Here is a 23,723-nt window from a genome sequence, read left to right as displayed (position 1 = left end):
CCAAAGCACCGGCATCCCATATCAGCACCGGTTCTAATACTGGCTGCTCCATTTCCGATCCAGCTCTGCTATGGCCTGGGATAGCAGTAGAGAATAGCCCAGGTCCTTGGGCCTCTGCACTGGTGTGGGAGATCCGGAGGAAGCTCCTGGCTCCTGGCTTTGGATCTGTGCAGCTCCAGCCATTGCAGCCAACTACGGAGTGAACCATCGGATAGAAGGCCTCTCTCTCTCTCTCTCTCTCTCTCTCTCTCTCTCTCTCTCTGCCTCTCCTCTGTGTAACTCTGACTTTCAAATAAATAAATAAATCTTTAAAAAAAAAAAAAGCAGAGTGGTTAACTGGGATCATCATCAAAAATAAATGGGTCGCTGGCACCATGGCTCACTAGACTAAGCCTCTGCCTGCGGCGCTGATACTCCAGGTTCTAGTCCCAGTTGGGGTGCCAGTCCTGTCCCGGTTGCTCCTCTTCCAGTACAGCTCTCTGCTGTGGCCCGGGAAGGCAGTGGATGATGGCCCAAGTGCTTGGGTCCTGTACCCACATGGGAGACCAGGAGGAAGCACCTGGCTCCTAGCTTCGGATCGGCGCAGTACACCAGCCGTAGCAGCCATTTGGAGGGTGAACCAACGGAAGGAAGACCTTTCTCTCTGTCTCTCTCTCTCTCACTGTCTAACTCTGCCTGTTAAAAAAAAAATGGGTCAAAGAAATTAATCCTTGTTTTTTGAGATAACATATTTTAATTAACATTATAGTCAAGGGCTTAATTAGCCACTAAATAAAGGATCAACATGTAAAAAATAAAGACCCTACTTCAGTGGGAATATAGACAAGGGTTATAAATAATTATCAAATGGAAATATAATCATTTCACCAATATAAATTTTTAAATAATGACAGATCATAAAAACTATAGTAGTATAGCATTCTTAACCACTGGTTTGACAAAAATATAAAACAAATGTATTAAAGGAAAGGTGAGGCTAAGAAATTGTATTTTAAACAATTAAAAAAGCAGAATAAATTTATTTTCCTGAGTATCCCCCAAAAGTAACAAAAACATACATGTCTATATGTAAAGATATACATTTCCTGGGGCAGCACCTGATGACATATGTCCCTAGTGGGATCCAAAAATCACAGACATGGCTGCTTCTGAGACAACTGATGTAATGACAGGGACTGGATGATGCCCTAATCAGAAAGCCATGCTTGGAGACTTGAGGTTAGACTTGTGACAAACATTACAGTACAGGCTCCTGATCCACAATGGTGATGGTAATCACTTCAAATGTAAAACAAAAAGTGAACCTGGCCGTATATATGTAGCATTAAAGAGCTACTTTAAAGTGCAGCTACAGAATTTATTCAGCAGGGCCAAATCTGTGAGCAACAAGCACTCTCCACACAGAGATAGAACAGCCAGAAATTTATTTACAAAGAGAAAAGAAGTTAAGAAGAAAACATCAAATTGGGAGAAAATGCCAGCTCCAGAAACTTCACAACTGGAGAATCCCAGGGCAGCTTTTCAGGGTTCTCCTTGTGGGGGGGGGGGGTCCCACACAGAGCCTCATCTCTGCAGGGGAGATTTCAAAGTCTCTCCCTCCAATGGTATCTTAAAATTATTCTGAACAAAGACCCTATGTGGGACTAGGTAGACTGTCCATTTTTCTTGGAACTGGCTAGGAACCCAGAGGAACACACATCTGTCCTTGCTCCCTATCTTGTTTTCCTGTAAGCGAGCAAGCCTGTAGGAAAAATTGTACATTCAGACATAGGTCACTGAGTTCATGGGGTAGGCAAGGGCATGGTGGAGTAACCCTTCATTCAGCCTTAAGATCTGACATGTCTGTCACATACTCCATCCATAATTTGGGGGTAAACTTACATTTTTTCATATTGGTATACAGGTAGACATTACAACAAAATAGCACAATAACAATTTCAGCAACAATAAAGGATTAAACAAGGCTGAAAATATTTTAGTGCAGTAGATGATCTAAAAAAGAAGTCATACAAATGATGATAGTGTCACTAGTAACTAAGGGTGAGATACCTTCAAATTTTTTTTTTATCAACTATGTGAGTTCTTATTTTGCATTGATTTAAGTGATCGTTATTATCCTGAAGCAAGGTAGCTACCTGGGAAGCATTTTGCAATATATTTAAAAGGGGCCATAATGAAGCATAAACACTAGGAAGTGACAGGGTTAGGGACTCAGGAAAGGCAACATCAGCCATTTGTTCAGGGGAGAGTAAAAAACATCACACTGCCAGTGGAGAACTTTAAAATGTTGCCGACACCCAGAAAAAGGGAAACTTGATCAAGATACTTTAAATAGCTTTGGTTATTATTTACTATACACACTTGTTGAGGAGAGACTTGAATAGCATAGCAAAATTTGTGACAGGATAAAAAGTTAAGCTATATAGATTAGAAGAATGCATTAACATTCACGGTTCTATTTGCCTACTATATCATCCACTGTCAATCCAAAATAACAGGCTGTACACACAGATAGTTGGGAAGTAACGTTATCAGAGCCAATAGTATTCCAATTTTGTGGGGCAAAGCAAAATATTGGTGACATATGAAAGGAATAACATGAAATTGGCATAATACATGGGCTAAGTATACATAGTAATGATACATTGTCCCTATACAAAAAAACACAGCACAATTTTCCCAATTATTCAAACCTAACCAATGGTCTGCTTGTATACATGGGGAAGACAATTTCCTCCATGTAAGACCTGTCCTTGTGGTTAACAGGTGTTGCACATTTTCTCTCTAAATTAACATATACATATTTTGTAAGGGCTTAATTAAGAAATGCAGTAACATTGGTACTTATTCCAAAATAGGTAGCAAAATTGGCTATTATGGAATGGTTAAAGGGAGTTATAAGTTCTTTTCACAATTAATGGTATTTTGGTGGGACAGAAAGGTCATGGGCAACTATTGAGCATTAACTACTTATGTCTGAGACAAATCCTGCACAGCACTACACTGTCTGCTTGGCTAGGCTCCCAAAGTCCATAGAATTTCCTACACCTAAATCTGCTTCTGCCCCACAAATATAGTGTCATACCAAGAACTTCTGCTCCAATTATAAGATTTTAGACTAGGAAATGTCAAGTTAAACCATAAAATAGGTTTCTATTTTGAGTTACATTGACACAAGATTTATGGACTGGAACAGTAGGGTGCTTTTGCATTTTGCCGGCAGCATAAACAATATTAATGTAATCTGCCCACCACATACAAGGACATGTTTTAAAGCAAAACAACACCTGAGAAGTATTATATGCAAAAGTGAAATTAGTTCCAACACTGTTGGAAGTACTTTCACATTGTTGTTTTACAGTTAACATCTGTTTCCCAGGGTCAACTTGTGGAAGTCAATCTGTGAGGTTATAGTTGCAGCAGGTGATGTTAACTTGAGATTCTATAGTTATAGAGATGTTATGTCCAGTCACAAAGTGCCTTTCATAGAGGCTTGAAGAATTTGTTCAATGGCTAATGTTGTTTCCTCTCTGGGTCATATTTAAAACATAACAACTGGGGCCTGTGCTATGGTGCAGTAGTTAATCCTCCTCCTGCATTGCCAGCATCCCATATGGGCACCAGTTCCAGTCCCAGCTGCTCCACTTCCAATCCAGCTCTTTGCTGTAGCCTAGGAAGAGAGTAGAAGATGGCCCAAGTCCTTGGGCTCCTACACCCGCTTGGAAGACTGGGAAAAAGCACCTGGCTCCTGGTTTTGGATCGGTGCAGCTCCGGCTATTGTGGCCATCTGGGGAGTGAACCAACGGAAGGAAGACCTCTCTCTCTGTCTCTTACTCTGTCTGTAACTCTACCTCTCAAGTAAATAAATAAAATATTAAAAATAAATAAATAAATAAAAACATAACAACTTTGATGGTGACTACAATTAAGGTTGTCCCATCTGGTCCTGGTAGAGTCACTCCACCCAAGATATCATATGATCAGAAGACTGAGGAGTTCAGTGTCCATGCCCATAAATCAAGACTCCAACTGAATATCAGCAATCTTGTAAAATACTTTCATTCACACAAGAATGACTGATTAGTAGGCAATATTTCTAACTTATCTTATACTGAATAAGTGACTACTGCAGTATATTTCCCCCAGTAATTACCTCAATTGCCTTGGTTTATCTTTACCATGAATCTTTACCCAAACTTTAGATCCAATTTTAATATTTGTGGATCCAAATCCTCCCAGATGGGTGGTGACATTTGGGGCCTGTGACAATCTTCACAAGGTCCCCTTTTTAACTGGACAATACAATCCTTGGGAAGGACATGCCAAGGCTTCTTCCCAGTGTTGTGAATCAAACTTGAACTTTCCCTACATAGAGTTTATTGTGCCCTCTGAAATTTGTATTTTTTGTTTTGCAAAGGTAGATTGAGGTAGTAAATGTCCAAAATACCCTGTAAGGATTTGTATGCCTAATCCAGGTGGTATTCCTTGAATTAGTTCTATATCTACCCATTCTTCTAATTAGCACTAAGTCACTACCCACTGAACAGAGTCCCCTAATATGAAGCTTGAACTGAAGAACCCAGAACCCACCATTTAATGACAACTTTGGCTCTGACCAGATTTTGAACCTGTAAATTTGAAACCCTCATTGAGCTATAGGAGTAGTCTCCTTGGGGTCTATTTTATTGGTTGTAATCCTAAGAATAAATTATCTTTCCAATTCCTACAGAATTATCTCACTTTTCTTAAACATTCCTTTAAAAGACCATTCATTCTCAATAAGACATGCTGCTTGAGGATAATAAAGAATATGATATATCCATTCTAAATTGTGTTCACTGCAATGCTCAATTTCCTTTAAAATGAGAATGATTGTCTCTCTGACTTTGTAAAGAAGGCCCAAAATATAGTGATTACATCCAGTGTACAGCAAGTATTCTGAGTAGCTCACTGATAAGACAAGTCACTAATATTCCAGAATATGTCTCTACACAGGTACAAATAATATTGGTATTCTCGGGGGGGTGGAGCCAAGATGGCGAATAGTGAGGACGTGCGCCCATAGTCTGGAAAATAAAGTTTCATAAAAGTGGAATTACTGTAGCCTCAGGAAAAGATTCAAGAAAAAAACTGCAGAGGAAACACTTCCGGATCTAGTGGATGTGACACAGAGGACCTACAAGGAGCCCACCGCGTGGAAACCCAACTGTGGGAGCTGAGCCCAGCGTGGAGGTAAGACAAAAGCCTCAGAAACACGAGACATTAGTGGGGAAAGGCAGAGGCCCCTCCCTCCACTTGAGCAAAACAAAGAGCAGGCACCATTTTACATATGTAAAGCGGCAATGAGTACACAAACTCAGTAACTTTGGGTCTAAGGTGAAACTGGAGAACACATTGAGGGCTGCATAAACTCTGTGTGTGGTCCCAGGGGTAGATCAAACAAATACTCACAGAGGCCAGATTTCAACTACCCTCAATTCCACTCAGCCATTCAGAATTACATCCCAACTGAGTCAAAAAAAAAAAAGAGAGAGAGAGAGAGAGAGAGAGAGAGAGATCCAGCAAGGAGCAAGGTTGCACAGCCTTAAACCTGAAGAATCAAGCAGAGCTCTCTGGCCACACCCATCACAGCCTCTAAGGATCCATCAAAGCAGACAGCCCACTTAGAGGCATAATATAACGAGAAAAAATCACCACAGCAAAAAAAAAAAAAAAAAAAAAAAAACATAAATTATCTCCAACATGCCAAACAACAAACGTAGAAGCCAAGGTAAAAGAGCAAGGAAGACACTATGATGCCCCCAAATGAACAAGACACCCCAATCCAAGATTATGAATGAAGAGATAGAAGAAATGCAAGAAGCGGGTCTCAAAAAACTGATAAGAACATTAAGAAGTTCTCAAAAACAAATTCTTGAACTACAGAAATCCTTAATGAACAAGATAGAAAATCTCTGTCGTGAAAATGAAATATTAAGGAGGAATCAAAATTACATGAAACAACTAGTAGAACATGAAACTGTGATAGTGACAAGAAACCATAATGAAATGAAGAACTCAATAGATCAAATGACAAACACATTAGAAAGCCTTAAAAACAGAATGGGTGAAGCAGAAGAGAGAATATCGGAATTAGAAGACAGAGAACAGGAAAGGAAATAGTCAAATCAAAGAAAAGAAGAAGAAATCAGAAATCTAAAAAATACTGTCAGGAATCTACAGGATACTATTAAAAAACCCAACATTCGGGTTCTAGGAGTTCCTGAAGGCATGGAGAGGGAGAAAGTATTAGAAGGCCTTTTTAGTGAGATACTAGCAGAAAATTTCCCAGGTTTGGAGAAGGACAGAGACATCTTAGCACAGGAAGCTCATAGAACCCCTAATAAACATGACCAAAAGAGATCCTCACCACAACACGTCGCAATCAAACTCACCACAGTGAAACATAAAGAAAAGATCCTAAAATGTGCAAGAGAGAAACGCCAGATTACTCTCAGAGGATCTCCAATTAGACTCACAGCTGACTTCTCTTCAGAAACCCTACAAGCCAGGAGAGAATGGCGAGATATAGCCCAGGTACTAAGAGAGAAAAACTGCCAGCCCAGAATATTATATCCTGCAAAGCTCTCATTTATGAATGAAGGTGAAATAAAGACCTTTCACAGCAAACAGAAATTGAAAGAATTTGTCGCCACTCGTCCAGCCCTGCAAAAGATGCTTAAAGATGTGTTACATACAGAAACACAGAAACACGGTCACCAATATGATAGAAGGTAAAGGAAGGAAACCTCACAGCAAAAGATCACAGGAATCTCTAACCATATATTAGAAAATATCTTTGGCAAATGGCAGGGCAAAGTTACTCCTTCTCAATAGTCACATTGAATGTTAATGGCTTGAACTGTCCAGTTAAAAGACACCGATTGGCTGATTGGGTTAAGGAACAAAACCCATCTTTTTGCTGCTTACAAGAAACTCATCTTTCCAACAATGATGCATACAGGCTGAAACTGAAAGGCTGGAAAAAGATATACCATGCCAACAGAAATGAACAAAGAGCGGGCGTAGCCATCTTAATATCAGACAACATAAACTTTACCACAAAAACTGTTAGGAGAGACAAAGAGGGGCACTATATAATGATTAAGGTATCCATTCAACAGGAAGATATAACGATTATCAACGTATATGCACCTAATTACAGGGCACCAGCTTATTTAAAAGACTTGTTAAGGGACTTAAAGGGAGACTTAAACACCAATACAATAGTACTGGGGGACTTCAATACTCCACTCTCAGAGATAGACAGATCAACAGGACAGAAGATCAACAAGGAGACAGTAGATTTAAATGACACTATAGCCCAAATGGATCTAACAGATATCTACAGAATATTTCATCCTACATCTAAAGACTTTACATTCTTCTCAGCAGTACATGGAACCTTCTCTAGGATTGACCACATACTAGGCCATAAAGCAAGTCTCAGCAAATTCAAGAGAATTAGAATCATACCATGCAGCTTCTCAGACCACAAAGGAATGAAATTGGAAATTAGCAACTCGGGAATCCCTAGAGCACGTGCAAACACATGGAGGTTGAACAACATGCTCCTGAATGAACAATGGGTCATAGAAGAAATTAAAAGAGAAATCAAAAATTTTCTGGAAGTAAATGAGGATAACAGCACAACATACCAAAACCTATGGGATACAACAAAAGCAGTGTTAAGAGGAAAGTTTATATCAATAGGTGCCTACATCAAGAAATTGGAAAGGCACCAAATAGATGAGCTTTCAAGTCATCTCAAGGATCTAGAAAATCTGCAGCAAACCAAACCCAAACCTAGTAGGAGAAGAGAAATAATTAAAATCAAAGAAGAAATCAACAGGATTGAATCCAAAAAAACATTACAAAAAATCAGCCAAATGAGGAGCTGGTTTTTTGAAAAAATAAACAAAATTGACACCCCATTGGCCCAACTAACTAAAAAAAGAAGAGAAAAGACCCAAATCAATAGGATCAGAGATGAAAAGGGAAATGTAACAACAGACACCACAGAAATAAAAAGAATCATCAGAAATTACTACAAGGACTTGTATGCCAGCAAACAGGGAAATCTATCAGAAATGGACAGATTCTTGAACACATACAACCTACCTAAATTGAGCCAGGAAGACATAGAAAACCTAAACAGACCAATAACTGACACAGAAATTGAAACAGTAATAAAGGCCCTCCCAACAAAGAAAAGCCCAGGGCCAGATGGATTCACTGCGGAGTTCTACCAGACATTTAGAGAAGAACTAACTCCAATTCTTCTCAAACTATTCAAAACAATCGAAAAAGAGGGAATCCTCCCAAATTCTTTCTATGAAGCCAGCATCACCTTAATTCCTAAGCCAGAAAAAGATGCAGCATTGAAAGAGAATTACAGACCAATATCCCTGATGAACATAGATGCAAAAATACTCAATAAAATTCTGACCAATAGAATGCAACAACACATCAGAAAGATCATCCACCCAGACCAAGTGGGATTTATCCCTGGTATGCAGGGATGGTTCAACATTCGCAAAACAATCAACGTAATACACTACATTAACAGACAGCAGGAGAAAAACCATATGATTCTCTCAATAGACGCAGAGAAAGCATTTGATAAAATACAACACCCTTTCATGATGAAAACTCTAAGCAAGCTGGGTATGGAAGGAACATTCCTCAATACAATCAAAGCAATATATGAAAAACCCACGGCCAACATCCTATTAAATGGGGAAAAGTTGGAAGCATTTCCGCTGAGATCTGGTACCAGACAGGGATGCCCACTCTCACCACTGCTATTCAATATAGTTCTGGAAGTTTTGGCCAGAGCTATTAGGCAAGAAAAAGAAATTAAAGGGATACAAATCGGGAAGGAAGAACTGAAACTATCCCTCTTTGCAGATGATATGATTCTTTATTTAGGGGACCCAAAGAACTCTACTAAGAGACTGCTGGAACTCATCGAAGAGTTTGGCAAAGTAGCAGGATATAAAATCAATGCACAAAAATCAACAGCCTTTGTATACACAGGCATTGCCACAGCTGAGGAAGAACTTCTAAGATCAATCCCATTCACAATAGCTACAAAAACAATCAAATACCTTGGAATAAACTTAACCAAGGACGTTAAAGATCTCTACGATGAAAACTACAAAACCTTACAGAAAGAAATAGAAGAGGATACCAAAAAATGGAAAACTCTTCCATGCTCATGGATTGGAAGAATCAATATCATCAAAATGTCTATTCTCCCAAAAGCAATTTATACATTCAATGCAATACCAATCAAGATAGACATTCTTCTCAGATCTGGAAAAAATGATGCTGAAATTCATATGGAGACACAGAAGACCTCGAATAGCCAAAGCAATCTTGTACAACAAAAACAAAGCCGGAGACATCACAATACCAGATTTCAGGACATACCACAGGGCAGTTATTATCAAAACAGTATGGTACTGGTACAGAAACAGATGGATAGACCAATGGAACAGAATAGAAACACCAGAAATCAATCCAAACATCTACAGCCAACTTATATTTGACCAAAGATCCAAATCTAATCCCTGGAATAAGGACAGTCTATTCAATAAATGGTGCTGGGAAAATTGGATTTCCACGTGCAGAAGCTTGAAGCAAGACCCATACCTATCACCTTACACAAAAATTCACTCAACATGGATTAAAGACTTAAATCTATGACCTGAAACCATCAAATTATTAGAGAGCATTGGAGAAACCCTGCAAGATACAGGCACAGGCAAAGACTTCCTGGAAAATACTCCAACAGCACAGGCAGTCAAAACCAAAATTAACATTTGGGATTGCATCAAATTGAGAAGTTTCTGTACTTCAAAAGAAACAGTCAGGAAAGTGAAGAGGCAACCGACAGAATGGGAAAAATGTTTGCAAACTATACTACAGATAAAGGGTTGATAACCAGAATCTACAAAGAAATCAAGAAAATCCACAACAACAAAACAAACAACCCACTTAAGAGATGGGCCAAGGATTTCAATAGACATTTTTCGAAAGAGGAAATCCAAATGGCCAACAGACACATGAAAAAATGTTCAAGATCACTAGCAATCAGAGAAATGCAAATCAAAACCACAATGAGGTTCCATCTCACCCCAGTGAGAATGGCTCACATTCAGAAATCTACCAACAACAGATGCAGGAGGGGATGTGGGGAAAAAGGGACACTAACCCACTGTTGGTGGGAATGCAAACTGGTTCAGCCACTATGGAAGTCTGTCTGGAGATTCCTCAGAAACCTGAACATAACCCTACCATACAACCCAGCCATCCCACTCCTTGGAATTTACCCAAAGGAAATTAATTTGGCTAATAAAAAAGCCATCTGCACATTAATGTTTATTGCAGCTCCATTCACAATAGCTAAGACCTGGAACCAACCCAAATGCCCATCAACAGTAAACTGGATAAAGAAATTATGGGACATGTACTCTATAGAATACTATACAGCAGTAAGAAACAATGAAACCCAGTCATTTGCAACAAAATGGAGCAATCTGGAAAACATCATGCTGAGTGAATTAAGCCAGTCCCAAAGAGACAAATATCATTTGTTTTCCCTGATCAGTGACAACTGAGCACCAAAGGGGAAACCTGTTGAAGTGAAATGGACACTATAAGCAACAATGACCTGATCAGCTCTTGTCCTGACTCTAGATGTACAATGTAATACTTTATCCTTTTTAGTATTTGTTGTTGTTGTTTTTGTTCTAGTACTAGTGGTTGAACTCTGTAATTAACACACAATTATTCTTAGGTGTTTAAATTTTAACTGAAAAGTGATCCCTGTTAAATTTCAGAGTGGAAAAAGAGAGGGAGGAGATGTACAATTTGGGACATGCTCAATCGGACTTGCCACAAATGGTGGAGTTAGAAATGTGCCAGAGGATTCCAATACAATCCCATCAAGATGGCATGTACCAATGCCATCTCACTAGTCCAAGTGATCAATTTCAGTTCACATTCGATGGCTCTGATAGGTCTAAGAGTCAAAGGGATCACACAAACAAGACTAGTGTCTGCTAATACTAACTGATAGAATCAAAAAGGGAGAGAATGATCCAACATGGGAAGCGGGATACACAGCAGACTCATAGAATGGCAGACGTCCTAAACAACACTCTGGCCTCAGAATCAGCCCTCAAGGCATTCGGATATGGCTGAAGAGCCCATGAGAGTATTGTAGGCATGGAAAGCCAAGATACCATGGAAAAGAAAAAAAAGAAGAAGACCTAAATGAAAGATCTCTGTGAGTGAGATCCCAGTGGAAAGAACAGGGCCATCAAAGAAGGAGGTACCTTTCTCCTTCTCTCCGAAGGGAGGAGAGAACTTCCACTTTGACTATGACCGTATCGGAATAAGATCAAAGTCAGCGATCTCTAAAGGCTTCCATAGCCCTGACAACTCATGACTAGAGCCTAGGGAGATTACTGACACCATGAACAGGAGTGTCAAATTGTTAAGTCAGCAACAGGAGTCACTGTGTACTTACACCCCATGTGGGATCTGTCCTTAATGTGTTGTCTAATGTGAAGTGATGCTATAACTAGTACTGAAACAGTACTTTTACACTTTATGTTTCTGTGTGGGTACAAACTGATGAGGTCTTTACTAATTATAAACTGAATTGATCTTCTGTATATAAAGATAATCGGAAATGAAAAAAAACAACCTGGTGTTAAGTTGGAAATGGCATAGACAATTAATTAATTAAAAAAAATTAAAAAAATATTATGTAGGATCTCTGTCTTTAATGTGCTGTACACTGTTATTTAATGCTATAACTAGTACTCCAATGACAGTTTTTTCACTTTGTGTTGCTATATGGGGCAAACTGTTGAAATCTTTACCTAATATATACTAAACTGATCTTTTGTATATAAAGAGAATTGAAAATGAATATTGATGTGAATGGAAGGGGAGAGGGAGCGGGAAAGGGGAGGGTTGCAGGCGGGAGGGAAGTTATGGGAGGGGGGAAGCCATTGTAATCCATAAGCTGTACTTTGGAAATTTATATTCATTAAATAAAAGTTTAATAAATGAAAAAAAATAATATTGGTATTCTCTACTAGTAGGTAAAGGTCCTATAGAATCTATTTACCATATTTGAGCTGGTAAAGTTCTTCAAGCCAATTATCCTCCAATTATTTGTGGTACTTTCCATTCTTGGTATTTTTACAAATTTCATATCCTTTTGTTTTCAGATGGTTAAATGATATTCCTCCAGCTAATGCCCACCTGTGCATAGCTTGTGCTTCTGTGTAGGCTGAATGATGGTATATGTATTTTTCCAGAGAATAGTCCTCTTTTGATTTTTTTATTAGATGCAATTTTAGCTAGTTGTTCCATTTGATCTTTATACTCATGTTCAGATTTCACAGCAGCAAGGGCACCTACGTAAAGAACCAAGATGTTAGCATTTTGTGAAATGTCCAAGATGTCTTGTCACAATTACTTATCCCATAAGTCTCATTCATGAATTTTCCAGTTTTAATCCTTCCAAGCAGGCATCTATGTAGCTATTATATTTGCAACTGCCCATGGGCCAGTGAAAATGTGACATTCTCCTCCCCTTTTATTAACAAAGGCCTACTGTACCGCTTTTAATTCAGCTAATTGCCTATTTAACTGTGTACCAGTGGTTTCTTCTTTTTTTTTTTTTTTCCCCACCACAAAGACGAAGCCAAGATTTATTTCATTAATCATCAAGGGCACACTAGTAGGCACATTCAAATGATGAGTTACTTCAGACACACCAGTACAATAGTTGCAGTTCATAGAGGGGCGTGGACTCAGCGCGCTGTGATGATCAGTCAGTGGCAACTATTGGTCCAGTCGTTCTTCAGGGGAACATACCTGACCTGATCAAAGCGTTGCCCGAGAAAACGTGCACAGACAAAATGAACTTCGATCCCCCAACACCAGATAAAACCGGCCAATTAAACAAGCGAGAAAAACTGGAGACACTAACATGCACCAAAAACACAGGTGTTCTCGCAGAACGCAGCGTTAAACCCTAGCCCCAAACACATTCATTGCGCGGATGGTAGCCGGCAGCCTCCCTGTGGGGACCGCGGCAGCAGATGGCGCTGCTGAGTCAAGGCCAAGAAAGCGACACCACCAGCCGTTTCTGCCTGAACGTGGATTCCGTGTTGAATTTGGGGAGTAGCTTTCACTTCAGTACAGACTCTCTCGGCATGAGATCGGAAAGTTACAATACAACGTGATAAATGCAGGTTAGCGATGGCATGCGGCAGCCAGGCACACGCCCAGTTCCCAGCAGGCTCCGAATGCTACAGGCTGTGTGCACAAGGGCTCATTCTGGGGCAGCAGGGGGCACGGGGGGGGGGGGGGGGGGGGGGGGGCTAGGAGGGACTTAGAAGAGCACCAAGCCCTGCTGAAAGGCCGCTCATGCTTTGCCACGTCCGTGCCCACGGCCCGCAGCGCAGCTCCTCACCCGCTGCACAAACCTGTGACAGTCGGCTCTCAGAACGATGGGTGCTCTGAGGGGAAATGTTGGCAATTAACGTTAAACAACTCTGGTGAAAATGAGAGTTCCAGGGACCCACGGGGGGAGCCTGCAGGTGCTGGGAGCTCCCGCTTGGCCCCACTATACATGGTCTCAACATGTTCAGCAGGAGGGGCCCTGGGGGGCTGTACTGAGACAAGTGAGAATCTGTCCCAGGTCACACCCCTAAGTGTCTGCTTCCTCCTCTAAATCCAAATATTTCAATAACTTGTTGATACCTTCGACCACTTCCCTTTGGTAGCTTCTGATGTCCGCACCCCCACACACGTCCAGAACATCCAGGTCGGCCACCAGCCCCAAGAGCACGCAGAACAGGTGCCAGCAGGTCTCCTCCACAGACAGAACCCATCAGAAGTGTGGTCACCACACCACAGGCCTGTTCACTGTGCACATCACAGAACTGATCTTGTCGACAGAGGGTGCACATCCTCTCAGAGTGGCAGCGAGGGCTGCTTTCTGACTCAGTCTTCGATAATTTCTTGAATGGCACAGGTTTGGTTAAGGCGAGATACCTTGCTTTCTAGCGAGACCCTCCCACGGTTTTCATCACGTGCGTCAGTCAGCCTCAAGTCCTGGATGTTCTCCCCGAAGTCGGTGATGGCGCAGCTGTCCCTAGCTACATAAAGACACTATCACCCGCACCAGAGACTGGGCCTCCTTGAAGATATTCTGGGTCTCAGTGGGGTGTGGGAGGCTGACATTTTTTTTTTTTTTTTTAATTTTTTGACAGGCAGAGTGGACAGTGAGAGAGAGACAGAGGAAAAAGGTCTTCCTTTTTCCGTTGGTTCACCCCCTCCAATGGCCGCTTCGGCCTGCGCACTGTGCTGATCCGAAGCCAGGAGCCAGGTGCTTCTCCTGGTCTCCCATGGGGTGCAGGGCCCAAGCACTTGGGCCATCCTCCACTGCCCTCCTGGGCCACAGCAGAGAGGTGGACTGGAAGAGGGGCAACCGGGATAGAATCCGGCGCCCCAACTGGGACTAGAACCCGAGGTGCCGGCGCCGCAGGTGGAGGATTAGCCTATTGGGGTGCGCCGCCGGCCGGGAGGCTAACATTCTGCCCCAGCTCCTTGAGGAGGCGCTCCGTCTCCTGCGCCGTCCGCTTCCTGACCGCCTGGATGTCTCCTTTTCCCTTTTTTTCCATGGAGTCTATTTCAAACAGCTGTGTCGTCAGAATCCTCTCCAGTTTCTTGTAATTCTTGGCATCTGACAGGCCACTGAAGCCGATGACTGGCTGTTCTATGTTCCTCACTTCCCTCTGGATTTCCTGGAGCCTATTAATAGAAGGGTGCTGTTTCCCATATCCATACTTTGGTTGTGTTCAGTTTCATAAGCACTGCCCACCCAGGCCATGGCGCCCCAGTGATTTCTAAAAATCGCTTTTGTGCAAAGGTTATATAACAATTGCCTTGCAGCGATACATTTGTCTTATATGCTTTGCTGTTCCATCAGTGACCCAAACATGTTGTTTCTGCTCCTCGGTTAACTTATTGTATCTTACATTTCAGCAGACAGGAGAGTTTTTTACAAGGTGGGAGTTGATTTACTTGGTGGAGAGGATCCTTCATTAGCTATTCTTTTATGTAATGGTGCAATTCCATGTTTAACTCTATTTTATATATGCCATTTCCCCTTCATTATCTTATAATGCATTACCCCTGCCATAACAGGTATTTCAAGCATAGGAGAACTTCATGTCCAATTATTAATTGTTTGGTTCCAACTAATGCCCAATATGCAGCCAATAGCTACTACTCAAAAGGGGTGTGCTGAATGCCAGCTGTAGGCAATTTTTTAGACCAGAATCCCAAGAAAAAACTCTCTTGTATTTGACATAAACTACAATCAGCATAACCACGTTATACAGAAACCTGAATTTCCACTGGTCCCTCTTTCAAAGGCCAGGGATCTAGGACAATCTTTATAGCAGCTTTGACCTTTACAAATGCCTTAGCTTTTTTTCTCCCCATTTAAAGTTTTTTCTTTGTAACTTCATACAGGGGCTGTAAAAATTGTCCCAAGTGAGGAATGCAAGGCCTCCAACAACTGAAGAGACCTACAAATCTTTGAGCTTCCTTTTTATTGGTATGGTCAGTAAGATCCAAGATTTCCTTGATGAACTTTAGGAAGAATTTTCCTGATGTCATTGATTACAGTGTATTCCTAAATAATTTAACATTTTGAGAAGGATTTGGAATTTTAGCTGGATCAATTCCCCAACCTTTTGCTTTTCATGTGTGTAATCAATTTGTGTAATGCTTCTTATACTGTTTCTGAAGTCATTTCCTGAATAATACCTTAGATAAAATGGTTTATTTGCATTCCAGTTATGCTAAATTCAACTAAATGTTCTCCCATTGTTCAATGGCATACAGTGAGACTATGTAAATAGCACAGTAGTGATCTGGTAAAATTGTATTGGCAAATTTGCCAGGTAAAGTCAAATTGATTCTATCGAAGTAGATCAATAAGTATAGTAAGAAATTCATTTGCTAAATCAATAGTAGTATAGCAATAAGCAAAAGATTTCTGGATTATCTATTAGAGTGATTGTATCAGGCATTGCAGCAACAAGAGGAGTTATTTTATGTAATAGCTGATAGTTGACATGCATTTTCAGAGTTCTGTCTGACTTTGTAACTGCACATGATGGATTATTTCATTTTGTGATAGTATGCGTCAATGTTCCTGCCTGTACATATTCCTTAATAATATCAGTGATTTCCTCCAGAAATGCAATATTGTTTTCAAAGCAATCACCTTGGCTGTGGTAATCTCACCAGCGGCATAGGGACTTTACTTACTAAAACTGTTATAGTACCTATTTTTATAGCAAGTTGATATTTTAAAGTTAATTCAAGGCCATACCTTAAGGAATATTTATTCCAATTATATATTTTATGATAGGCACAAACACTACAGAATATTCTTTCCAAGGTAATTTTCCTGTTTTTGTTGTAAATTTTATTTTCCATTTCCTCTAATTCTAGTAATAGTAACAAGCAACCCTTTTTGAAGCTATTAGGGTTTCCATAAATTAGGAAGGCCTCCACCCCAGTATCAATTAAGGCCCTAGCTATTGTGGTGGATCCATTTTCCCAATATGCAGTCAAATTAATCTATGGCTATAAGAGATTTTACTGACTTAATTGATTTGTACTGGCACCAGGGCTGGAGCATTATCCTGATTCCTTTTAAATATCCCAAGGTTGACTACAGGCCAGGGGAAGGAGGGGAGCCATCAGCTCCAACATGACCTTTTCATTTGTACTCTTTTCCTTAGCTCTTTATACATTTTCCATGAGTCTTTAGTCAGCAATACACCATTTTATTAACTCCTGCCTGCAACAAAGCCTGAAATAGTTCTTTCAAATAATTTGATCTTCATGTTATCATTACTGTTATTATTTTTTTAAATTTGACAGAGTTAAACAGTGAGAGAGAGAGGCAGAAAGGTCTTCCTTCCATTGGTTCACTCCCCAAGTGGCTGCCACTGCCGGAGCTACGCCAATCCAAAGCCAGAAGCCAGGTGCTTCCTCCTGGTCTCCCATGCGGGTGCAGGGGCCCAAGCACTTGGGCCATCCTCCACTGCCCTCCCAGGCCACAGCAGAGAGCTGGACTGGAAGAGAAGCAACCGTGACTAGAACCTGGTGCCCATATGGGATGTGGGTGCCACAGGCAGAGGACTAACCAAGTGAGCCACAGCACCCACCCCCATTACTATTATTGTTATCATAGTGTATATTATCTGTATGAGGTGACTGATTCTATTTGCCCAAGTCTCCTAATAGGCATGTCTTATCTAAAACCTCATTTAAAGGATTCTAGGCATAAAATGAATGTTCTAACAATGCATTGCAAATCTCAGGGACCCAGAAAAATAGGAATCAACCAAATTCAAAAATAGTTGGAGGAAAGAAATAATAAAAGTTAGATAAATTTTAAAATGATACAAAATATCAGTGAACTAAAGAGATGTTTTTGGAAAAAATTAAATTGTAAGCCATAAGTCCAACTAACCAAAAAAGGGGAAGATCTGAATTAACAAAATCAGAGATATAAAAGGCAATCTTATGAGGGATACTACAGAAACAAAAAGAAAAATCAGGAAACTTCAAATAACTATATGCCAACAAATTGGAAAATCTAAAAGAAATGGATCTATTTCTGGACAAATACAAAATTGAGGCACAAAGACACAGAAAATCCAAACAGACCAATGCCCAGGATGGAGACTGAAGGAGTCCTGAAGACCCTCCCAACAGAGAAAACACCAGGACCAGAAGGCTTCATTGCTGAATTCTACCATACTCTTCAAGAACTACTTCCAATTTTTCTCACACTTTTCAAAACAATTGAATGGAAGGGAATCCTCCCCCAAACTCCTTCTATGAGGCCAGCATCATCTTCATTCCAAAACAAGAAAAAACATACAATGAGTTATAGACCAATAACTGAATCCTCAACTAAATGCTAGCTAGTTGAATCCAACAACACATCAAAAAGATCATCCACTTGGATGAAGGGGGATTTATCCCTGTTATGCAGGGATGGTTCAACATAAGCAAATCAATAAAAATGATACATCACAGCAACAAATTGAAGAATAAAAATAATATGATTATATCAATTGATGCAGAGAAATATTTGATAAAATACAACATACTTTCATAATAAAATCTTAAGCAAATTGAGTATAGAAGGAATATTCCTCAGCATAATCAAGGCAATAAATGGCAAGCCTACAGTCAGTATCATATTGATGCAGAAAAGCAGGAAGCAGTCCCACTAAGCTCCAGAACCATATAAGGATGCCTAACATCTCCATTACTATTCAATATAGTCCTGGAAGTTTTAGCAAAAGGCATTAGAAAAGCAAAAGAAATCAAAGGGATGCAAGTGAGAAAAAAAGGAAGTCAAATTATCCCTATTTGAGGATGATATAATCCTACACATAGAGGAACCACAAGACACTACTGAGAGATTAGTGGAACTCATAAGAGAGTTTAGCAAAGTTACAAGATATAAAATAAATGCAAAAGAAGCAATTGCATTTGTAGACACAAAATTGCTAGTGCTGAGACAGAATTTGTAGTCAGTCTCATTCACAATAGTTATAAAAATGAAATTAACTTGGAATAACTTGGGATAAATATAAAAAAGGACATGAAAGATCTCTACAAAGAAAATCATAGAACATTAAAGAAGGAAATAGAAAAGACAAAAACATTTAAAAATTTCTAATGTACATGACTTGGAATAATTACTATTATAAAAATGTCCATCCTACCAAAAGCAATAAACAGATTCAACATGACCCCAATCAAAATATCAAATATATTTATCTCAGATCTGGGAAGAAAAGACTGTAAAATTCTTATGGAATCACAAGAGACCTTGAATAACTAAAACAATCATAAACAATAAAAATAAAGCTGGAGTCATAACAACATCAGATTTCAAGACTTATTACAGAGCAGTTATAATAAAAACAGAGTGCTATTGGCACAGAAATAGACATGTGGGCCAGTGGATCAGAAACCCTACAAAATAATCCAAACATCTACAACCAACTAATTTTTGACAAATGAGCTAAAATTGCTCCCTGGAGAAAAGACAGTCTCTTCAACAAATGGTGTTGGGAAAATTGAATCTCTAAATGAAAAAGTATGAAACAATATCCCTACTCACTAACTCTATACAAAGTTAACTCATAAGGGATCAGGGATCTAAACCTAAGGCCTGAAATCATCAAATTAGTAGAGGACAACATAGAGAAACATTGAAAGTCATTGAAGCACAGGTAATACAGGCAAGAACAGACAATGGAATTACATTAAGCTGAAAAGCATCTTCACATCAAAGAAACACTCAACAAAGTGAGGAGGGAACCAACACAATGGGAGAAAGTATTTGCAAACTATTCATCTTAAAAGGGATTAATATCCAGGATATGTAAGGCACTCAAGAACCTCAGCAACAAGAGAATCCAGTTAAGAAATGGGCTAAGGATATGAACAGGCATCTTAAAGGGTAAAATACAAATGGCCAACAGATACATGAAAAGTTGCTCAGGATCAATAGGCAGAAAAGTGCAAATAAAAGCCACAATGAACTGGTTTCACATTACCCCAGTTAGAATGGCTATCATCTAAAAATCAAAAAACATAAATAAATGCTGGTGAGGACATGGAGGAAAAGCTACCTGATACACTGTTGGTGGGGTTTTAAACTAGAACAACCATTATGGAAGACAGTATGGAGATTCCTCAGAAATTTGAAGAGAGTTCTACCATAAGACTCAGCCATTCCACTCTTGGGAAAGGAAATGAAATTATCATATAATATGAAAGAGTTATCTCTATCCCATTGTTTACAGTAGGTCAACTCACAATAAATGATATATTGAATCAACCCAAATGTCTGCAAACTGATGACTGGATAAAGAAATTGTGGTATATATACATGATAGAATATTACTTGGCCATAAAAAAAAAAGACTTTAAAAATCCTGTCTTTTGCCACAAAATGGATGCAACTAGAGACTGTTATGCTTAGTGAAATAAGCCAGCCCCCAAAAGACAAATACATTTTCCCTGATTTGTGGTATCTAATATACAGAATACAAAAAATGTGATGCACATGTGAAACTGACATTTTGAGATTTGATTAGTTTATAGCTTTTGGCTATGAATAGTGGATTTTCTACTTTCCACTTTTTGAATTCTTTATTTAGTAAAAGGTTAAGCTTGTCAATCAAAAAATTAATAAAGTCAATTGTAAATATGTCATAAAAGTTAGAACATAGGAAAAGGAGGAGGAAGGAGGTTAGGAGTGTGGGAGTAAAGATAGGGTGGCAAGTATCATTACATTCTTAAAACTGTGTGAAATACAAACGGCTTCCATAGCCTTGGAAGCTCATGGCCAGAGCCTCGGGTGATCACTGAGGTCATAAATAAGAGTGCTAATTGTTAAATTAACAACCAAATTCATTGTGCACTTATCCCCCATATAGGACCTCTGGCTTTAATGAGTTGTACTATGAGAATTATCTGCAAAACTTGTTCTCAAACAGTACTTTATACATTGTGTGTGAGTATGAGTGAAAATTGTTGAAATCTTTACTTAGTATAGAGTTGGTCTTCTGTATATAAAGTTAAATTAAAAAATGAACCTTAATGAAGAATTGGAGGAGAGAGGGAGTAGGAGGTGAGACAGGAGTGGAGGTGGGAGGGTGGGTCTGAGGGAAAGAACCACTATATTCCTAAAGTTGTACCTATTAAATGTGCATTCATTAAATAAAAGCTTTAAAAAAACTGTGTGAAGGCCGGCGCCATGGCTCACTAGGCTAATCCTCCACCTTGCGGTGCCGGCACACCCGGTTCTAGTCCTGGTCGGGGCACCGGATTCTGTCCCGGTTGCCCCTCTTCCAGGCCAGCTCTCTGCTGTGGCCAGGGAATGCAGTGGAGGATGGCCCAAGTGCTTGGGCCCTGCACCCCATGGGAGACCAGGAGAAGCACCTGGCTCCTGCCATTGGATCAGCGCGGTGCGCCGGCTGCAGCGCGCCAACCGCGGCGGCCATTGGAGGGTGAACCAATGGCAAAAGGAAGACCTTTCTCTCTGTCTCTCTCTCTCTCACTGTCCACTCTGCCTGTCAAAAAAAAAAAAAAAAAAAAAAAAACTGTGTGAAATAAATGAAATGTATTCTCTGTATGTACATTTTTAAAATTAAAATATAGAATAAATATAAAATTCCTGCATTTGAAATCAAACAAACATCACTCTTTAAGTTAATAGAAAACCAAAAACAAAGATGAAATTGTCTAGAATGACACTGTGGGATGTTTCAAAACCAGCATTAAATTGAATCTTATCACAATGCAGAAATAGCAAAAGAAATTCAACTTGAGTGAGTGACAGAGAATACTATGCATAGATAGCTCTGAAAGACGATGTCATTAAAATGGCCAGAAAAACCAACATGATTTCATTGAGTTGATAAAATTTTAATACAGATAGTAACCAACAATCTAGCTGTTTGCATACACTAAATTACTGATACACAAATGACAGTAATAAAATCAAAGAAAAATAGAAAGTGATGTTCATATCACTGTAAATTGTGATCACTTTGTTTGGAGCTGTGTAGTTTGGTAGGGATAATTACAAATTACCAAATATAAAGGAATTTAGTGAAAACAATGTAAAATTGTATTTATATTTTAAAAACTATTACATACCACAGGAACTTAAATCAAGAAAAGAAAATACCACTTTACAGAAGAATCCTAATAGAGAGATTCCCTCATGTAGAATAAAACAATGGAAAATTTCAACATCAGTGATAAATTTGGAGTTCCCTAAAAATTCCAAAATTTTAAAAAGTGTATGATTCACTAGCATGAAACAATAAATTTTGTCAGACTGTTCAGATACTGTTTACAGGAAACATTCCAAGACAACTTAAAAAGTTTCAGAGGGCTGACAATCTTATAATGAAAAAAAAAAATAATCAAAGTGTCTACAGACCATGATTCTCTAAGAAACCAAAATTATATATGGGGAATAGTATTGAATTCAAAGGGAAATAAAGGGAATAAAGGGATGTAAATGTTATGATAGAATGATGTGATAACTAGGAGCAAACAGAGTATTTTGGTAGGAACAATGAGTGTCAAGAAAAAATGAGCCTAATTATTGAATAATTATCCATAAATTTTCAGGTAAAGTCATAAAAATTGCAGGAAATAAAATCCAGAAAATATCAGGTCTCTTACAAAATGATCTCAGTTAAACAACACCAGCATCTAGAAATAAATTACTGGAAATTTCAATATTATTGGGAAATACAATCACATAAAAATCCAAAAAGGGTAAAAAAAAAAAATGTCCTTGTAAGAGTAAAAGTGTACCATGGCCCTAGATGGCTCTGAAAAGCTTCAAAGATAAAAATTGCTTGGGTTTCCTAAAAAACTTTAGTGAATTGTCAACATAATGAAAGAGCCAACAAAAAGGCCCCATGTTCACAATGCTAGCACTAGTAAACACTAGCCTTATTTTGATGGTAAAATAAGGTAATATTCATATATTCAAACACAAAGTAAAGATTAAACTTTTTCTCATAGGGGCCGGCGCCGTGGCTCACTTGGTTAATCCTCTACCTGCAGCACCGGCATCCCATATGGGTGCCAGGTTCTAGTCCCGGTTGCTCTTCTTCCAGTCCAGCTCTCTGCTATGGCCCAGGAAGGCAGTGGAGGATGGCTTGGGTCCCTGCACCCGCATGGGAGACCAGATGGAAGTACCTGACTCCTGGCTTTGGATTGGCACAGAGCCAGCTGTGGTGGCCATTTAGGGGGTGAACCAACAACAGACCTTTCTCTGTCTCTCTCTAACTCTGCTTGTCACATTAAAAAAAAAAAAAAAAGACTCAATGAGTTTTATAAAAAAAATTTTTTTCTCATATTAAGGTATAGATTATATTGTGATTACTGTGAGTAGAACTTTTATTTTGTGTAGTAATCATAAAGCTTAAACACAGGGACCACCATTGCACTGCAGCAGGATAAACCACCGCTTGCAATGCCAGCATCCCATATGGGCACTGGGTAGAGTCCTGACTGGTCTTCTTCCAATCCATCTCCCTGTTAATGTGCCTGCAAAAGCAATGGAGTATGGTTCAAGTGCTTGGTCCCCTGTCGCTCACCTTGGAGACCTCCAGGAAGCTCCTGGTTCCTGGCTTCAGCATGGCCCAGCCCCAGGCATTGCAGCCATTTGAGAAGTGAACAGACTGAGGAAGGGTCTCTCTAGCTCTCTCTCTCTCTCTCTCTCTCTCTCTCTCTCTCTAGCTCTGCATTTAAAATAAATAAGTAGATCATTTTTTAAAAGATAAAAATAAATAAATAATAAAGTGATGAGCATATACAAAGGTGTTTGAAAAATAGTACATTAACTTGCATTTAAAATGTAAAATAAAGGAAAAATGATGGAAATGAAGCAAATATCTTGGTAATTACCAAGAAAGCCTGAAGAAAAGATACTTAAATCTATAGCTACACTCTAGAACTTCAAAATTAAAGTTAAATATATGGTACTCTAGAATTCCAGAAAAGCT

General features: G+C 39.4%; 1 long non-coding RNA gene and 1 pseudogene across 8 annotated transcripts in view; both read right to left on the bottom strand.

Annotated features, from left to right (window-relative positions):
- LOC133776143 (uncharacterized) overlaps window positions 1-23,723 on the bottom strand; it is a 71,416-nt gene that overhangs the window by 5,559 nt on the left and 42,134 nt on the right. For 6 of the 8 annotated variants that reach the window (XR_009868344.1, XR_009868348.1, XR_009868352.1 and 3 more), the window contains one exon: window positions 12,188-12,479. This is a non-coding gene — a long non-coding RNA (uncharacterized LOC133776143). Of the gene's footprint in view, window positions 1-175; window positions 676-12,187; window positions 12,480-23,723 lie in introns of those variants that run through there. The other 2 variants (XR_009868345.1, XR_009868349.1) reach the window with 2 other exon arrangements.
- LOC133776300 (BAG family molecular chaperone regulator 5-like) lies at window positions 13,718-16,401 on the bottom strand (annotated as a pseudogene).

This window comes from Lepus europaeus, chromosome 17 (genome assembly GCF_033115175.1).
Source record: "Lepus europaeus isolate LE1 chromosome 17, mLepTim1.pri, whole genome shotgun sequence".
In the NCBI taxonomy this organism is placed as follows: Eukaryota; Metazoa; Chordata; class Mammalia; order Lagomorpha; family Leporidae; genus Lepus; species Lepus europaeus.
This window is presented reverse-complemented; position numbering and strand designations above follow the sequence as displayed.